This window comes from Mustela nivalis, assembly GCF_964662115.1.
Source record: "Mustela nivalis genome assembly, contig: HAP1_SCAFFOLD_195, whole genome shotgun sequence".
Classification (NCBI taxonomy): Eukaryota; Metazoa; Chordata; class Mammalia; order Carnivora; family Mustelidae; genus Mustela; species Mustela nivalis.
This window is the reverse complement of record NW_028136437.1, coordinates 1,018,822-1,036,349: the sequence shown is the minus strand read 5'-3', so window position 1 is coordinate 1,036,349 and position 17,528 is coordinate 1,018,822. Positions and strand designations below refer to the sequence as shown.

Sequence of the window (17,528 nt, the reverse complement as noted above, 5' to 3'; positions counted from 1 at the left end):
ATAGGCCCTGTGTGTCTTAGCAACTAATGGGATATTTTTTGATATTTACATGCTTACACATAGTATGTGTTATAGTCTTCTCTTTTACATGCTGTAAAAAGGTTAACTCCTTTTCTGCAGAGATCTGAAAATGTGAAACAGTGCCTGAGTAGCTGAATTCATCTAATTCAAATTTCTTGCAGGTCTAAGACCTATTGATTTTCACTTGACTGCCTCCTTTTTCATCTGTCAATTGGTTACAAATTCTGGTACTGAAGAGAATACATTGGGGCTGGTGGCTCAGTGTGTTAAAGCCTCTCCCTCAGTTCAGGTCATTATCTCAGGATCCTGGGATCGAGCTCCACATCGGGACATAATGTAACGACAGATAGTTTATATGGGAGCCCTTTGGGTACTCTGGTGGATGAATGTTTTTAAATTAGTTTTTCATGGACATGGGGAGTTAGAGACGAGAAGGGAGGTGGGGGAAATTGGAAGGGGAGCTGAATCATGAGAGACTATGGACTCTGAAAAACAATCTGAGGGTTTTGAAGGGGCGGGGGATTTGGAGGTTGGGGTACCAGGTGTTGGGTATCATAGAGGGCACTGCTTGCATGGAGCACTGGGTGTGGTGCAAAAAGAATGAATACTGTTATGCTGAAAATAAATAAAAAATTAATTTAAAAAATATTAGTTTTTCGTAAACTACAAAAAAAAAAAAAAGAAAAGCGCTCCCATTTATAGTGTACACTTTATGGTTCACAAAGCACGTGCCAACAATAAAAATAATAATGGGTTACCGTTACACTTCATAGAAAAGGAGGTACAGGGAAATTGAATGAAAGGAAATAACAAAGTAGGTTCATAAGTCAATCTTCCTTGTAAAAAAATTAACCTGAAAGTGCGTTTCTGCCACCTCTCTCCTGTGTGACATTTTATCGATGGGAGATGGAAAATAAATGGTCTGGTTAACCTTTCCCTCCCCCTCAAAACCCATTATTTGAAAACACAAAAAGGGAAGTGAAGGGAGAAATCCTCCCACTCCCATTCCCACTCACCTCCATAGCCACCTCCTCTTCCAAGAACCTAGCAGACAAGGTGCCAAGAAGTGTTAGGTACCAGCAGTGGTCTCAGATCTCATTCAAGAATCATGGTGAAAGGCATTCAAAGAGATTGTGGGGGCACAGGGATCCAATTAAGGGGGACAAGTTTAAGGTTTGCCTGGTCCCCTAAAAACTAATGGCACTAGAGAAGATGAGCTTTGGGAACTATAGCATAATGGATACAATGTGTAAAAAGCTTCAGTGAGTCATGGTGGGAAGAGGCCAAGAGGGCAGCAAACACAGTCTTAGATGATGTTATTAATAGCACTATAGGCTCTAGATTTCCTGTTGTGGTGTTCTTTGCAAGACCAGCCCGGCCAAAGTGGATACTCTCAACCTGGAACAGAGGGTCTTGGAGATGCCAGCACGTGAGGTATGATGAGAGGGTAAAATGATAGGAGGTGTCCTTTGGAAGGACTGACTCCTTGACTTTAAAAGGGAGAACTCAAATCTGTAGGTGAAATCTTTCTGGCTACAAAGAGGGCCAAGGCCTCCTAAGGTCAAGGTCTCCTCGTCACTTGCAAAGATGTCGAAGAACATATTCAGACATTTCAAAGATGTCCTCATATCATTGGTTCCCACTCTGGAATTCTATCAATAAGGTGAGAGTTCCTCTAGTTGAAAAAGAGATCTAAAAAGACTTCCCTTTCTCATGTAATTTCTGTAACCTCCAGGACACACAAACCTCCCCCTTCCAGCTCTGTAATGAAGCCACAGCTGGTGCCAATTTGTGGAACTCCTTAAAGGCTATTCTCCCTTATATACCCCGGGACCAAGTTCCCATGCTCCCTCACCCGATTTCCTGCACTCACCTCCCACCTGGTGTGTTCACACCTGCAAGTGCCTTTTACCAACCCCTTTGCCAAAAGGCAGCCAGAGTGACCTTTCAAAGACCTATCAGTTCCTGGCATTTGTCTCCATAGAAATCTGCACTGATCTTCTAACAAATTCTCAGTCCTCCAAAGGCACCCATAATCCTCCCATCAGTCTATTCATACCCCTCCAACTGACTGATGCCTGTTCTGCCCCATCTCTGCCCTTCAACCACACTGCCTCCTTCTTCCTGTGGAGACCTCTCATGGCACCTGCCTCCAAGCACAGGTGATTCCCATTGATGGGAAGACCCTCTTCTCTCCCCCATCTCCCCACTCCAGTTACTCCCACTTATTCGTGAGCTCACAAGCCCCATGGTACACACTCTCCATGCAGCCTGCTCTCTCTTTTCTAGCATTGGCCTCCGTTTCTAGCTGTGCTTGTGTCATGGATGTCCCTCCCCAGCCAGCCACCAAGCTCTCCTTCCCTTTAGCTCCAACACCTGACACAGTGCCTGGCACGTAGTAAGCCCTGGCTAGCTTCTAAGAGCCTCACTGAGGGACTGAAAGCATTTTAAAAATGTCACCACGTAGGCTCGAAACTGTAGGCAGAAAAAGCTTTGCCTGGATTGACATTTTAGAGACGTATTCGTCAAGTTGGATATGTTCACTGACTTTACCTTGTAAAATTAAAAAAAAAAAAAAGGACCTCTGTATCGCTTCGCATCTAAGGAAGGCACATGTATACTATTAGACCACGTTATGAGCTTAATGGAAGGAGACAAGATGTTTTCGCTAAGAAAATGTATAAGACTGTTGAGGTCAAGTGGGAGGAAACAGTCCGTTTGTTGGAGCATTGCTATCTTACTCTATCACAGCCACTCATAAAAATCTGACACGGGGTGAGTCAGAATTGTCTGTCGGAGATGAGTTAGATCTGGCTCATGTTCCTACAGACATGAAAGCCAGAAGCGAAGAAGGAGGCTTTGAAAGCGTGGGTTGAGGAGGCCGTGTGGTTCACTGCGATGAGCTAAGTGCCCAGGGCCACCAGCATACATGCTGGACTGTGTCCGTCCTTTGTTCTGGGGTCCCTCTTGCACCATGTGGTGAGGCTGGTGGCTGGGAGCAGCTCAGGACAGGACCTGGTGGCATCTTACCTCTCCCACCCTCCTGTGGGAGATGTGGCAGCACAAGCCTGCCTTCACCCTCTCATGACCATCCCCCAAATGGTTACATGCGATAAGCAAACAGTGCCTCTTGAGGAAGATGGGCATGTTCCAATGGAGCCCCGAGAGGATGCACAATGTGTTAACAAGGGGTCAGTACAGCACGACAGACAGCGGATGCTGCAGGTTGGTGAGGAGATCCAGGAAGGCAAAGAACAGGAGAATGAACAAGGAAGCTCCAAGCGAAGGTCGGGCATTTTAGGATGGTGGGAGGTTCTCTATACCTGGCTGCCCTCCATAGGAACCTAGGTCCAAATTCAATAAAACATCCTTTGGCCCCAGTCAATTATTGTGCACTGTTTTTGTCTTTGTTATCTTATCGAACATGCACATGCACGTTTGGACAGAGAGGCAGAGAGATCCCAATCAGGGGGTGGAGCTGGAGAGGGAGAAGCTTACTTGCCCCTGAGCAGAGAACCTGAGAACAGAGTCAATGCCAAGGCCCTGGAATCATGAGTTGATCTGAAGGCCGCGTCTGAACTGATGGACACAACCCGGGACCCAACAATTGACTTCTGAATACCTCCTGGTTCTAGACAGAACTGCTGCTCTGTCATTGTTCAGAAATGCAGGGGATAAGGATTTTGGCTTGGCTGCTGTTGCTTGAGCTATCCGGCCTGCTTCGAGAGCTGGTATAGCTTTTCCTCTTGAAGTCAGTGACTGGGCTATGGACAAACTATTCTCCGATGCCTATTTGCCTAAAGAGAATACCTCCATGCCTAGATTTTCCGGGGGGAATGGCACTATGTCTTTAGGTGCTCCGCTTCTGTGGAAGGTGTTGGGAGTTCTCTGTGCCTCTGATTCTGGACCACTTTCTCTGCTCCCAGATGAGGGTCCTTTCCAGCCCCGAGTTCTCTAATCTAGGATCAGCCCTCTTTTCTTTCTCTCACTCTTAATTCACCTACAAGAGGCACCTCTTTCATTTCCTTAGAGATTCCCTAAGCTCACTATCATGTTCCATCATTCTGCCTTCTCTCTTAGAATTTGCATCCTTATTTTCTAGGCTTGTTCTTCTCGGTTCCTAATTGGATCTTCCACTTCTACCATGTTCCCGAACTTTGCATCCAGTCTCCTGCCAATCTTCTCTTCAGGAGTTCTTTAGGTGTTTTTATCTTTATCAGTTTTATCTCTGTGTTTCGAGATTCTCTGATATCTCCTATGTTTTCTGATGTACAGCGAGTATCCAGGCCACAGCTTTCTATCCCGCATCGGGCGTGCTCTATGTAGAGGTTTCACTCTGACTGCCTAGTCGTAATCACTCCTTCTTCCTTTACCTGGGAATCAATTGATTCTTCCATCTTTGCATTGGATCTAAGTCTCTGTCACCTCTCTGTATTCGTTAAACTCATTCTGTTTTCTAACCTGAGGGTAATTTATTTAGGAGGAAGTGATCCGTGAGTGACCCAGGGCTCGCCCTTAAGGTTTGTTGAGTGCATGCGTGTGTGTGTGTTTGTGAGAGTGTATGTGGCATGCATGCCACTGCTGTTTGTGTTGTGGCTGACCCTGTCCTGGAGGCCAGTCATTTGCAGTAGCTCTCCTTTCCGGCCGTTTGTTGTTTTTAGGGTCCGGGCTGAATATGCTGAGGTTTACCTTGGTGGGCTCTGGTGTGCCTGTGAAAGGAGAAACTCTACCAACTCAACAGAACGCAGGCCTGCAGAATGCTGTGTTCAGAAGAGAACATGTGGTCAAAGCTTTCTTCTCGTCCCGTATGGGAGAGTCTGTTCTCCTTGGACTAAGCATCTTGGACTGAGGAAGGCAATCCTCCAAGTGTTCCACTGTTGGTATTTTGTGTTGGCTGGCTAGGGAGTCTCTGTCCTCACATACCTGTCTTGGCCAAGCTCTGTCTTGATGCTGCTGTTGTGAGAGCCAAAATTTATTATGTCCACATTGAGTCATCTCCACGAACACTGCCTTTCACGGAATCACTCCCACGACTCATCATCTTCCCACTGCATCTCTTGGTATTGTCTCTCTCTGATCATTGTCTCCAGGCTGTCTGCTCCTGGTCGCTTGTTGGTGTCATATGCAGGAAAAAGATGGTGTTCTTTCAAGTTGATGTCTGCCAAGCCTGCTGATAGGAAAACTTCAGCCCTCAACACTTGTGTTGTCAAGTACTCGTGCCCTTCAGACCCTCTGCGTCTCACAGTCAACGGCACTGGGAAACAGGTTCCTTGTGTGTTCCCAGGGTGCCCTGCTCTCCTGTGCTTTGGTCCTCTTCATGGACTCCAGCCCTCTGATCCACGAACCAACCAAATCTCCCCTGAGCCATGTCTCCAACCTTCTCCCATCATCTCTGCAACTTCCGTTCTCTTTCGCTGTGGAGTTTACCTTGTAGGCTTCAGGTCAATTTCCACCCCACTGCAGTTGTTGTGGTCATCTTTTTGTTGCCTTCATGGTTGAAGAAGCATGAGGTTATTAGACACTACTACCATCTCAGTGTCTTCATGTCACCACAATTTGTACTGTGACATAAGCAAGAAGGAATTCTTCCACATGTCTCTTATGGCAGTCTTGCGGAGAGCATTGGACTTTGTCACATCTATCATTCTCAGAAAGACAATAAACAGACGATTTCACTAACTCATGACAGTCAAGAAACATACGAAAAAGAAAGGGTATTGGGACAAACATTATGACTCTAATGAGGAATTCAAATGGTGCTGTTTGTTGGAAGGCCGTTTTGTGAGAACACGGGATTCTTGAAGAGGACAAGAGATGACATTCCTTTAAGGAGATTTCCTGAAACTAATGGAATGTGAGATTTCAAGGCATGTCAAATTGAATTGCTACCCACAAGAGACCGAATTCCATTCTCTCGTATTTTAATAATAATTGTGATGTGAAACACACACACACCACACAGCATTAACACATGCACATGCAAACACACAAAGATAAGACATGCAAAATATGGGAAGGAAGCGAGGAATCGTACCAATGAAGCAACCCCAAGAAAATACCATATAGGTGAAAGGCAAATAGAATCCAAGTCAGAAGCCAACCGAAATGAGAAAGTGAACTATTACCTATCAATAATACATTCAGTACTCAGGACTAAAGACTCCCGTCAATACAAACAGTTTGTAACAGTGGTTGAAATTCCAAATCAAAAAAAAAAAAAAAAATAGAAACATCCATAAGAAAACAGCAAATATTAAACAGGCTCGTCCTTCTGTTGCCCATAGGAGATTTCCTTCGACTATAAAGATACTCATAGCTTGCAAGTGAAGAAACAGGGAAGATGTAGGTTATGCTATTCCCAAGGAGAAGAGAGCCAAAGTGTTTGTGCCTAAGTCAGCGAGAGTCATTTTATGCCTTCGAGAGAAAAAAGCTAAGCGGAAGGTGTTTTGTCTTGATGGAGCATCAAAACATCAGAAACCTGGAAGAATTGCCAACATATCCACCATGAAAAAAGGTGTATCTAAACGTTGGAAGCCTATGAACACACAGGAATGGAGATGGCGACGTTTATCCAATACTGTTGGCAACTATGATATCCAGGTTAAGCACAGGACAGATTATCTGGATGGGAAGGTGCTAAGGAATAACAGACGTCCACATGGGCATTCGAGACCACCTGAACTTTGGGGGGTCCATGAGTAAGATTGCGTCTCTGAGGACAATAAGATATGTTCTTCCCAGCAGCAGACCTAACTTTGTCTATCGCAGGTCATGAGCTCGAGTCCAAATCCAGTCATAATTCATGGAAGAGAAGTCAAAACCTATCCTGTGCACTTATCATCACGAAGGTATGAAAACAGGAAGATATCACTTTCAAATTGGAAATACAGCCAGACACTAAAGTGGAAAACACAACACATTCACGAACTGTAATGAATGCAAGAAAGAAAATCCAAAGGAAAAGAAGAGCCATGAACGAAGGAATTCTAAGAAACTTAGAGGAGGATGCCAAAACATTTTATGGGGAAACAATATAGGGTTAAATGTGTGCATTTCCAAAATTTAAAAACACCGAAAAAGAAAGCCACCTAAAAGGACGACTGAAGGAACAAGATGAAGAAAAACCGAACTCCAAAGTTAACAGAAAAATTGAAATCAGACATGTGATTATCAAAATTAAGGAAATACAAACAAACCAATAGGAAAAAAATCAGGAGATCTCACACTTGAGTTTTGACAACAGGAACAAACCGCAGAAGCCATTACTGGGATAAAACAGGGAGACAAGCACACAGCTGCAAGTATGAAACCACATCACAACTGGTAGCAAGGAAAAAAGAATAACCGAAAAGGCATAGCCACACATTTATGCTAGCAAATCCAAGAACTGAGAGAAAAGGATAAATTCCCAGACACATAGAAACTTCCAAGATTAGGTCAGGAAACCTACAAAATCTCAGCTCTCTAGTTTAGACGGAAGCCTTTGAAGCAGTAATCCAACCCCTGCCAACACACAGAAGGCCAGGTCAAGTCATTTGCTTGGGCCACTCTTCTATGTATTTAGTGAAGGCATTGTCATGTCCTCTCATCAAATCCAGAGATGGAAGAGGTGGGTAAACTCTAATTTACAAGGATAAAGACCCAATTCAAAGAAGGACATTTTAGGAAACCCACCCATGTCATTTCAATAAGGAAAGATAATAAACAATATAATTCTTTCCTTTTCTCCCTGTGACTTCCTTTGGTTTTGAGAGGGCCACATTGTTTTCCTATGAATTGATGTTGTTCTTGTTGCTGTTCTGTTGAGAAAGCCTGCCTATCATCCATCATCCATTTTTGACAGAGTATTCACGGATGCTTTAGTTGCATGGACGTCCTAGTGCTCCTCCTAATATATGCCACAACTCCTGACCACCCATTAATCAGTTCTCTTTTCGGTAGCCCTCAGCTGGATTCTCAGAGTCCTGAGTCACTCCTGGTGGGTCTCCTTCTCTGACTTCTTGCCCTTCATTATTCCCTTCCTTTACTAGGGCCAAGGTATTCCTCCCGAGGCACATATTGTGGGAAGCCATATGATATTTCCCTTTGTCTGCTTGCCTTTTCCATTTCCCAACAGCAGGGCATGGGACATTCATGTCAAGGCAAGGTCCAGGGGTTCATTCACTTCGATGGCAGAGGAACACTGAGGTGCCGAAATGGACCCAAACTTCCTGATCCACTAGTCCTTGCAAGGGCATTGCGGCTCACTCCAAAGGTCTGCTCGAATGGGCCTTGCAAGCCGTCTATATACGCCGTCCCTTTCCTTCTGACTAAAGAGTCTTGGTCCACATGTCTATACCCGTTACCACAACAAGTACAGTTAACTAATAATAACAAGGGGTTCGGTAGACCTCTCTGAGAGTTAGCTCTGATGCAGAAGGTCACTCTCCTCAAAGACTTTCAAAGGTATTTAAGGGAAAGCCAGGTAGACAGAGGCCTCATCCCTTAGCCGCGTGTTTCAGAACACTAGGAGACGAGGACACAGACGGCACCATATAGCGATGCCCTCACCTTTTACCTCGGAAAGGGACTTTCCGTACCTTAGTCATCACTGACCCATAAGCAAAAGACGCTGACAAAGTACGCTCTCACCCACAGGACGAGAAACCCCACGGAGAGCTGCTCATACACGCGACCTCACCTTTTCTTGAGATATCTAGAAATTGTAGTGTAAAAGGACACCTTGCCGTCTCTGGGGATATGTTGGCCTAAAGGAAGGTATACTGAATGTCATTTTCCTTCCTCTATGTCTCTAGAAAGGGGAAGTTTGACATTAACCCACAAGACATCCTGAGTTCTTGATCAGGTTCAGAGGGCTCTTGTTTTGTCCTTCCTGGGGCTTCCTACTTAAAGCCATAGGACACCAAGGTCATGGGAGAGGGACAGCTGCTTCAGTGAAGCCAGCATCTGTGATGTCACAAAGCTTTGAGGTCATAGCAACCACTCCTCATCAACCCAGGCCTGATCACTACACTTGACTGGAGTAGTCATGGGTGGGCCAAGAGGACCCCAGGCCGTCCCAAACTGCTGGAGCCGCCTGGGTCTCTCACCAAGGCAGTTTGCGAAGCGAGTCGGTGTCACCTTCTCCATGGCCCAATTCATAGTATTTGGTCGTGAGTTCAGCACCAGCCCTCTGGACCTCGGAGAAAGGCAAGATGCCGCATTCCATCTTAGCACCGACAAGCCAAGAAACTAACAGACCGCAAGCAATGCCTCAGGGGAGGAAATCTGAGCCCTGCGTAAGGGTGAGACCCTCCCACCAAATCATGGAGCATCTCAACAGGAAAAGGTCCACCCAAGGGAAGCTCAAAGTGAACCCCCGCAACCGTGCCAAAGACATGTCTGGAGTCTTCCACAGAAAGCACACGAGTACCTCAATGGTCTCCAGAAACGGTGCCAACAAGGCCTCCCAATCTTCCAAAAAGACCATGCATCCAAGGCAGAGTCTACACCCTAGAACCTTAGGTCCAGGACGGACTCATGTTCTTGGAGTCCACAGAAGCCAACGGAGAGCATGTTGGAAGAGACCCATAGCCCAATGAAGCCAACTGAAAGACTTCCGTGCCCATTTCAGGAAGACAACTTGTATGTGCAAAAGGACGCATTGAAGAGGATTCGAATGTGGAAGAACCTTGAGCACTCCCTCATGGTGGATCAGCTACCCTCTGTGGAACTGCATGGAGATGTGGCAGCACAAGCCTGCCTTCACCCTCTCATGACCATCCCCCAAATGGTTACATGCGATAAGCAAACAGTGCCTCTTGAGGAAGATGGGCATGTTCCAATGGAGCCCCGAGAGGATGCACAATGTGTTAACAAGGGGTCAGTACAGCACGACAGACAGCGGATGCTGCAGGTTGGTGAGGAGATCCAGGAAGGCAAAGAACAGGAGAATGAACAAGGAAGCTCCAAGCGAAGGTCGGGCATTTTAGGATGGTGGGAGGTTCTCTATACCTGGCTGCCCTCCATAGGAACCTAGGTCCAAATTCAATAAAACATCCTTTGGCCCCAGTCAATTATTGTGCACTGTTTTTGTCTTTGTTATCTTATCGAACATGCACATGCACGTTTGGACAGAGAGGCAGAGAGATCCCAATCAGGGGGTGGAGCTGGAGAGGGAGAAGCTTACTTGCCCCTGAGCAAAGAACCTGAGAACAGAGTCAATGCCAAGGCCCTGGAATCATGAGTTGATCTGAAGGCCGCGTCTGAACTGATGGACACAACCCGGGACCCAACAATTGACTTCTGAATACCTCCTGGTTCTAGACAGAACCACTGCTCTGTCATTGTTCAGAAATGCAGGGGATAAGGATTTTGGCTTGGCTGCTGTTGCTTGAGCTATCCGGCCTGCTTCGAGAGCTGGTATAGCTTTTCCTCTTGAAGTCAGTGACTGGGCTATGGACAAACTATTCTCCGATGCCTATTTGCCTAAAGAGAATACCTCCATGCCTAGATTTTCAGGGGGGAATGGCACTATGTCTTTAGGTGCTCCGCTTCTGTGGAAGGTGTTGGGAGTCCTCTGTGCCTCTGATTCTGGACCACTTTCTCTGCTCCCAGATGAGGGTCCTTTTCAGCCCCGAGTTCTCCAATCTAGGATAAGCCCTCTTTTCTTTCTCTCACTCTTACTTCACCTACAAGAGGCACCTCTTTCATTAACTTGGTGATTCCCTAAGCTCACTATCATGTTCCATCAAAGAATACATTCAAATGGCCAACAGACACATGAAAAAATGCTCCACATCACTCGGCATCAGGGAAATACAAATCAAAACCAGAATGAGATACCACCTCACACCGTTCAGAATGGCTAAAATGAACAAGTCAGTCAATGACAGATGCTGGCGAGGATGTGGAGAAAGGGCAACCCTCCTACACTGTATGTGGGAATGCAAGCTGGTGCAACCACTCTGGAAAACAGCGTGGACGTGCCTCAAAAAGCTGAAAATAGAACTACCCTATGACCCAGTGCTTGTAGTACTGGGTATATACCCTACAGATACAAACGTGGCATTCTGAAGGGGCACATGCACCCAAATGTTTATAGCAGCAATGTCCACAATAGTTAAACTATGGAAAGAAACTAAATGTCCTTCAACAGATGAATCAATAAATAAGATGTGGTATATATGTTCAATGGAATACTATGCAGCCATCAAAAAAAAATGAAATCCTGCTATTTGTGATGACGTGGATGGAACTAGAGGGTATTATGCTTGGCGAAATAAATCAATCTGAGAAAGACAACTATCATATGATCTCCCTGATATGATGAAGTGGAGATGCAACATAGGCAGTTTCGGGCGTACGAAAAGAAAAATAAAAAAAGATGGTATTAGGAGGGAGACAAACCATAAAAGACTGAATCTCACAAAACAGACTGAGGGTTGCTGGGGGGAGGTGTGTTGGGAGAGGATGGTGGGGGTATGGACATTGGAGAGGGCAGGTGCTATGGTGAGTGATGGTGAGTGCTGTGAATCACAGACCTGTACCCCTAGGGATAAAAACACATTATATAAAAAATTTTAAAAAATAATTTAAAAAACCCATTAAAGAAAAAACACAGATTGCAAGCCCAGAGCTAATCTCATATTCAATCAAAACTTTTGAAAGTTTTCCCCTTAAAGATCAGAAGAAAGACAAGTGTGTCCATTTTCACTACTCTCATTTGACACAGTAGTGGATGTCCTAGCCAGAGAAACAAGGAACACAAAGAAATAAGAGACTCCAAAAAAAAAAAAAAAAAAAGGAAGAAGTAAAATTTTCTTTTTTTGGATAACATGAACTTACATGTTAAAAAATCCTAAAAAATTCACAAAAAATTTGAATAAACAAATTTAGTAAAATTACCAAATACAAGATCAATATATAAAAGAAAAGAATTTTGTTTTGTTTCTTTTTTTTTTTATGGACTGCTTCCCAGTTTGTCATGTCATCCTTGTTCAGTGATCATGCTAATCTTCTCTGCATCATTCCAATTTTAGTATATGTGCTGCCAAAGTAAGCACAAGACAGGAGCATTTTAACATTCTAATGATGAACTATCTCAAAAAATAAAGAAAACAATCTAATTCACAATAGCATCAAAAATAATAAAATACTTAGGAATAGATTTAACTAAGAAGATGAAAGATCTGTACTCCATAAACTATGACATTGATAAAGAAATTGAAGGTGACAGAAATGGAAAGATAGCTCATATTTATGAATGGTAAGAATTAACATTGTTAAAATGTCCATACTACCGTAAACCATCTGTAAATCCAATTCCTATCAAAAATCCAATGTTAGGGGCGCCTGGGTGGCTCAGTGGGTTAAGCCGCTGCCTTCGGCTCTGGTCATGATCCCAGGGTCCTGGGATCGAGCCCCGCATCAGGCTCTCTGCTCAGCAGGAAGCCTGCTTCCTCTTCTCTCTCTGCCTGCCTCTCTGCCTGCTTGTCATCTCTCTCTGTCAAATAAATAAATTAAAAATCTTAAAAAAAATCCAATATTATTGTTTTACAGAAGTAAGTAAAGAATCCTAAAGTTTATATGAGACCATAAAAGACAACAAATAATCAAAGCAGTTCTGAGAAAGAATGAAGAAGGGAGATTACACTTCTTGATTTGAAACTATACTACAAAGCCCTCATGCTCAAAACAATAAAGTATACTGGCATAAAAACAGACCAATAAACAAGTAGAACAGAATTGAGAGTCCAGAAATAAATTCTTTCATACAGTCACCTAATATTTGACAGGGGCCAACATATGTAATGGGGAAAGATAGTCTGTTCAATAAATGATATTTAAAACTGAATAGTCACATAAACAGTATGAAAAGGGAACCTTATATCACTCATAAGTCTGAACTTGAAATAGATTAAAGACTTAAAGGTGATGCATGAAACTAAATTTCCTAAAGGAAAACATAGGAAAAATTCTCCTTGACATTGGTCTTGCCAATAGTTTTTTGGATACCAGACTAAAAACACAAGCAAAAAAAGCAAAAATAAATAAATGGTATTACATCAAACTAACGTTTCTGCATTGCCAAAAAAAGGGAGAGAGAATGAAAACACAATCCACAGAATGTAAGAAAATACTTACGAATCTTATATCTGAAAAGAGGTTAATAACCAACAGATACAAATAGAAAAAAATATATGATTAAAAAAATAGCAAAAGGATCTCAATAGACTTTTTTTTTTCAAAAAAGTTATATAAATGACCAACAGGAGCATTAAAAAGTGCTCAACGTAAAAATCTCAGGGCAAAGTCCTTATGTTGTTGTTGTTGTTGTTTACCTCTGAAAAACACAGCAAGATATTAGAATATATACTACCAAAAAATTGAAACTAACCAATTTTGGTAAATATTGGGGAAAACGGGGAACTTATGCACTGTAATAGGGATATAAATTTGTATGGAAAACAGTATGGAGATTATTCATATTATTAAAAGTAAAATTACCATATGATTCAGTAATCCCACTTCTAGGTATCTATCTAAAGAAAACGAAGTTCACTGTTCAAAGACATATCTGCACTCTTATGTTTATTATAAAATTATTAACTCTAAGCAAGAGATGGAAATAACTTCAGTATCCATTAATGGATGAATGAGTAAAATAAGTATGGTAAATATATACTACGGAATACTACTTAACCATGAAAAATTAAGAAATACTGCCATTTACAACAGCATGGATGGATCTTGAAGGTATTATTCTAAGTGAAATATTTCAAAGATTTTGTATATTTTTTTAATTTATGTATTATGATATCCCTTACATACAGAATCTGAGGAAAAGGAAAACTAATGGAAACTTAGAGTTGAGTTGACAAGGGGTGAACCTGGGGTGGAGTAAGGTGGTCCAAGGGTGCAAACTTGCAACTATAATATGAAAAAGTTCTGGGGATCTAATGTACAGCATGATGATCATAGTTAATAAGATATACATACTTTTTTTTATTGTGCTTCCCTTTATTAAACTTTGCATATATCACATTCTTACAAGTTGAAAGTTTATAGCAATCTTGTATAAAAGAGGTCTGCTGCCACCATTTTTCTAACAACATTTGTTCATTTTGTGTCTCTTTGTCACATGTTGGTAATTCTTGCAATATATCAAGTTTTTTCATTATTATTGTATTTGTTATGGTGATCTGTGATCAGTAATTATGACCCACTGAAAACTCAGAACTAGTGTACTTAAGGTATATACATTGTTTTTCTTTAAAAACATAATGCTTTTGAACAGTGCAGTATAGTTTTTATTTTTTATATGCACTGGGAAACATAATTTTTTATATGCACTGGGAAACCAAAAAATATAATAATTTGACTTAGTTTATTGAGATAATCACTTTATTGAGGCAGTCTGGAACAAAACCCACAAGACCTCTGAAGTTTATCTCTACTATACTATATACATAAAAGTTGCTAAGAGAGTAGATCTTAAAATTCCTTATGATAAATGCATAAAAAACAGTGGCAACTATACGAGATAGTAGATGTATTAACATTTTTATGTAGATTATATTGCAATAAAGATGTATACCAATTTATCAAATTGTACAAAATTTACACAATGTTAAAGGTTTGCAATGTTATAAGAAATCATTTCTTAAATTTACAAATATGTCGATTTTTTTCAATAAACCTGGAAAAAACTTTTTGTAGAATTAATCTATTTTTCAAAAAATGAAGTAAGGCAGTAGAAACTGCAACTAACTCTGAAATAATAGAATATAAAATCCATTTTCATTATATACACTGTGACAAAAAGTATTACTTAGTTTACAATGGAGGAGTACTTATGAAACATGAAGGATGGTCTATAAATAAGGCTGAAAGAGCTCAGTTTTAAGGTTTAAATTTAAAATCTTCTTTTGAAATACTAAACTGACCACCCAGTGTTCCAAACATCAATGTCTTAACTGCATGAATTTATTTCATACAACTCTATAATCTAGTTTCATAAGAAAACAGCATGCAAATTTTGAATAAGACAGACTTGCTTAAGTTTCATGTTCAACAGTAAAGGATACCTCCCTAAAAACAAATAGAAGACAAATCAGCATATTTATTATGATAATTATTATTCATAAAGAGATTCATATTGAATTAGGGAATATATATCCTCAGAGGGGGTAAAGTAAAATGAAATTTATTTTGGTAAATGTGTCTATGAATAGTCAATACAATGCCTCAATATAAATGAATATTACCATTTTGAACAATTTAATTACTATTACTAGAATTATTATAAGTATAAAAATAGCTATCATTTTAGCATGGAATATGAGATTCTCATGCTCCATGCTTCATCACATACACACAACAATGCAGCATAATAAGTATTATCATCACCATTTCATGGGTGAAAAAACTGAGGCTAACACATTTGGATAACTGGTTTATGATTACATGGGTAGCAAAAATGCATCACACTAATTTAGGCTTTATGATTTCAGAATTGTACTCTTACCATTGCACATTCTATTACTCTGTAAATACTTGGCCTGTTTTCATTTGGTTCTTTAATTTTATTCATGTGGTGATGGCTTAAAGCTTCATTTAAAGGAAGCTTAAAAATTTCATTTAACCAAAAGCTCCCAAGAATTAAAAATGTCATTGATCTAATGTAGACATGGATATCATTAGTTAATGGGTAACTATATATTTTCCACTCTAGTGAGATAAAAGAGTATTTTTCTAAGTTTTAGTCTCTCAGTGTTAAAAAGGACTTTGTTAAAATAGAAATATTTAGACAAAGGTGATCAAAAGTCTGGATCAGGTCACCTTAAGGTAAATATTAGGAACCTGAGGAAACAAATGGAGATTTGAACACTGAGCTATGATATAATGAATGGTTTCAAGTATTTAGTAGAGTATAGAAAAGCCCTTTAAAGCCTGGTCTTAGCCTAGCATTGCAGCTTCTGGGATATCTATCTATCATCTATCTATCTAGATATAATGTGAAAACTTTTTTAACTTAAAGATTTTGAGAAATAGAACATAATCAGCACCATAGAAGATCTGTTTATGATAACAACCTAGCCCCTCCTCCCAGTTTGTTAATATTCTCTCTTATTTAATGTAACATTGTGCAAATAGACCACTACTGATCTGCTGTTATGAATGAAATAGCTATAATCATCTGTTTGCATATCCTGGTGAAAATATTCATTTAGTTCCATGTTGTATTTCTAGGAATGGACCAAATTTTTATTTTTATTTTTAAGTTTTCTAAATATTGTCCAACTTACCTCAAATGTTTTTATTATGGGCACTTTCATTCTTTCACATTCTTGCAAGGCAATTTTACTGTTGCCCAATATGGTAAGTGTGTAATAGTATGTCATTTTAGGTTTTAATTTATTATTAATTTAATTTAATTTAATTCCAGATTCATAATAAAGATAAACAGTTTTTATATATGAGTGGCCATTTGGATTACCCTTTCTGAAAAGTGCATGCTCAAATCTTTTGATATCTTAACATTGTGTCATACTGACTTCTTTAATAGTAGATTTTCTGAATGAACTTTAAGCTGTGTAGGTCTTCTCTATTTTATTTTGAACTTGTTTTCATTTCAAAATCTTTATATTTATTTTCATAATCTGCTTTTATTTTTCTTTGTCTATTATCTATCTATCTATCTATTTATTTGCAAGCAAGAGAGAGCGAGCAAGTGAGAGTGCAGGGAGGGATAGAAAAAGAAGGGAAAAGAATCTTAAGCAGGCTCCAGGCTCAGCACAGAGCCCAACTCTGGGCTCTATTTCACAACCCTGACATCATGACCTGAGCCAAATGAAAGAGATAAAATAAAATTAAGGTGTTAAAAAAAAAAGGAAAAAGAATTGGAGGTTTAATTAAGTGAGCCACCCAGGCACCCCTGTGGTACCTTAAATTAGCTGTCATATCTTTAAAGTTCTAGAGTATCCATTTGGTTCATTTATAAAACCTTTCTCAATATCATTTTTAGTGTCAGTTTTTGGTTCAATTTGCTTCCCCTCTCATTTCTTTGAGCAGAGTAATCAAGCCATTTTACAATCTTTATTGATCATTTTAACATCATACTTAATCCCATTTTGTCTATCAAATCTTGTTAATGGTTTTTCTTTGTGTGCTTTGTTACATTTTGCTATGTTCAAGACATTATATTTGAAACTCTTATTGAGTAGGGATAATTAAGAGCTATAATAACGGTATGGTCCTCCTTGGTAGGATTTTCTCTTATATCTGAGACTCTACAAGACAATCATACTCCAAATTCAGTGATTGACTTTCTCAGTTTACACAGAAGGCAAGGTAGGCTATAGTCTTATTTCTGCTTCTCCTTGTGCTTTGGGGATCTCAAGTTAAATTTGGGTTGTACCAAAGTCCTCAAATTTGATTGCTGCTGGATTTTGAATTTTGTTTCTCTAGTATCAAGAGTCTATGAACAACACAGCTCAGTGTGTTTTAGCAGTTTCAAATGCTCT

The 17,528-nt window shown here is 40.6% G+C and overlaps 1 long non-coding RNA gene across 1 annotated transcript in view; it reads right to left on the bottom strand.

Moving 5' to 3' along the window:
- The window catches only part of LOC309857016, a 94,073-nt gene that overhangs the window by 26,957 nt on the left and 49,588 nt on the right, over positions 1-17,528 (bottom strand). The window contains exon 2 of the long non-coding RNA XR_014307442.1: positions 1,038-1,065. This is a non-coding gene — a long non-coding RNA (uncharacterized lncRNA). The remainder of the gene's footprint in view (positions 1-1,037; positions 1,066-17,528) is intronic.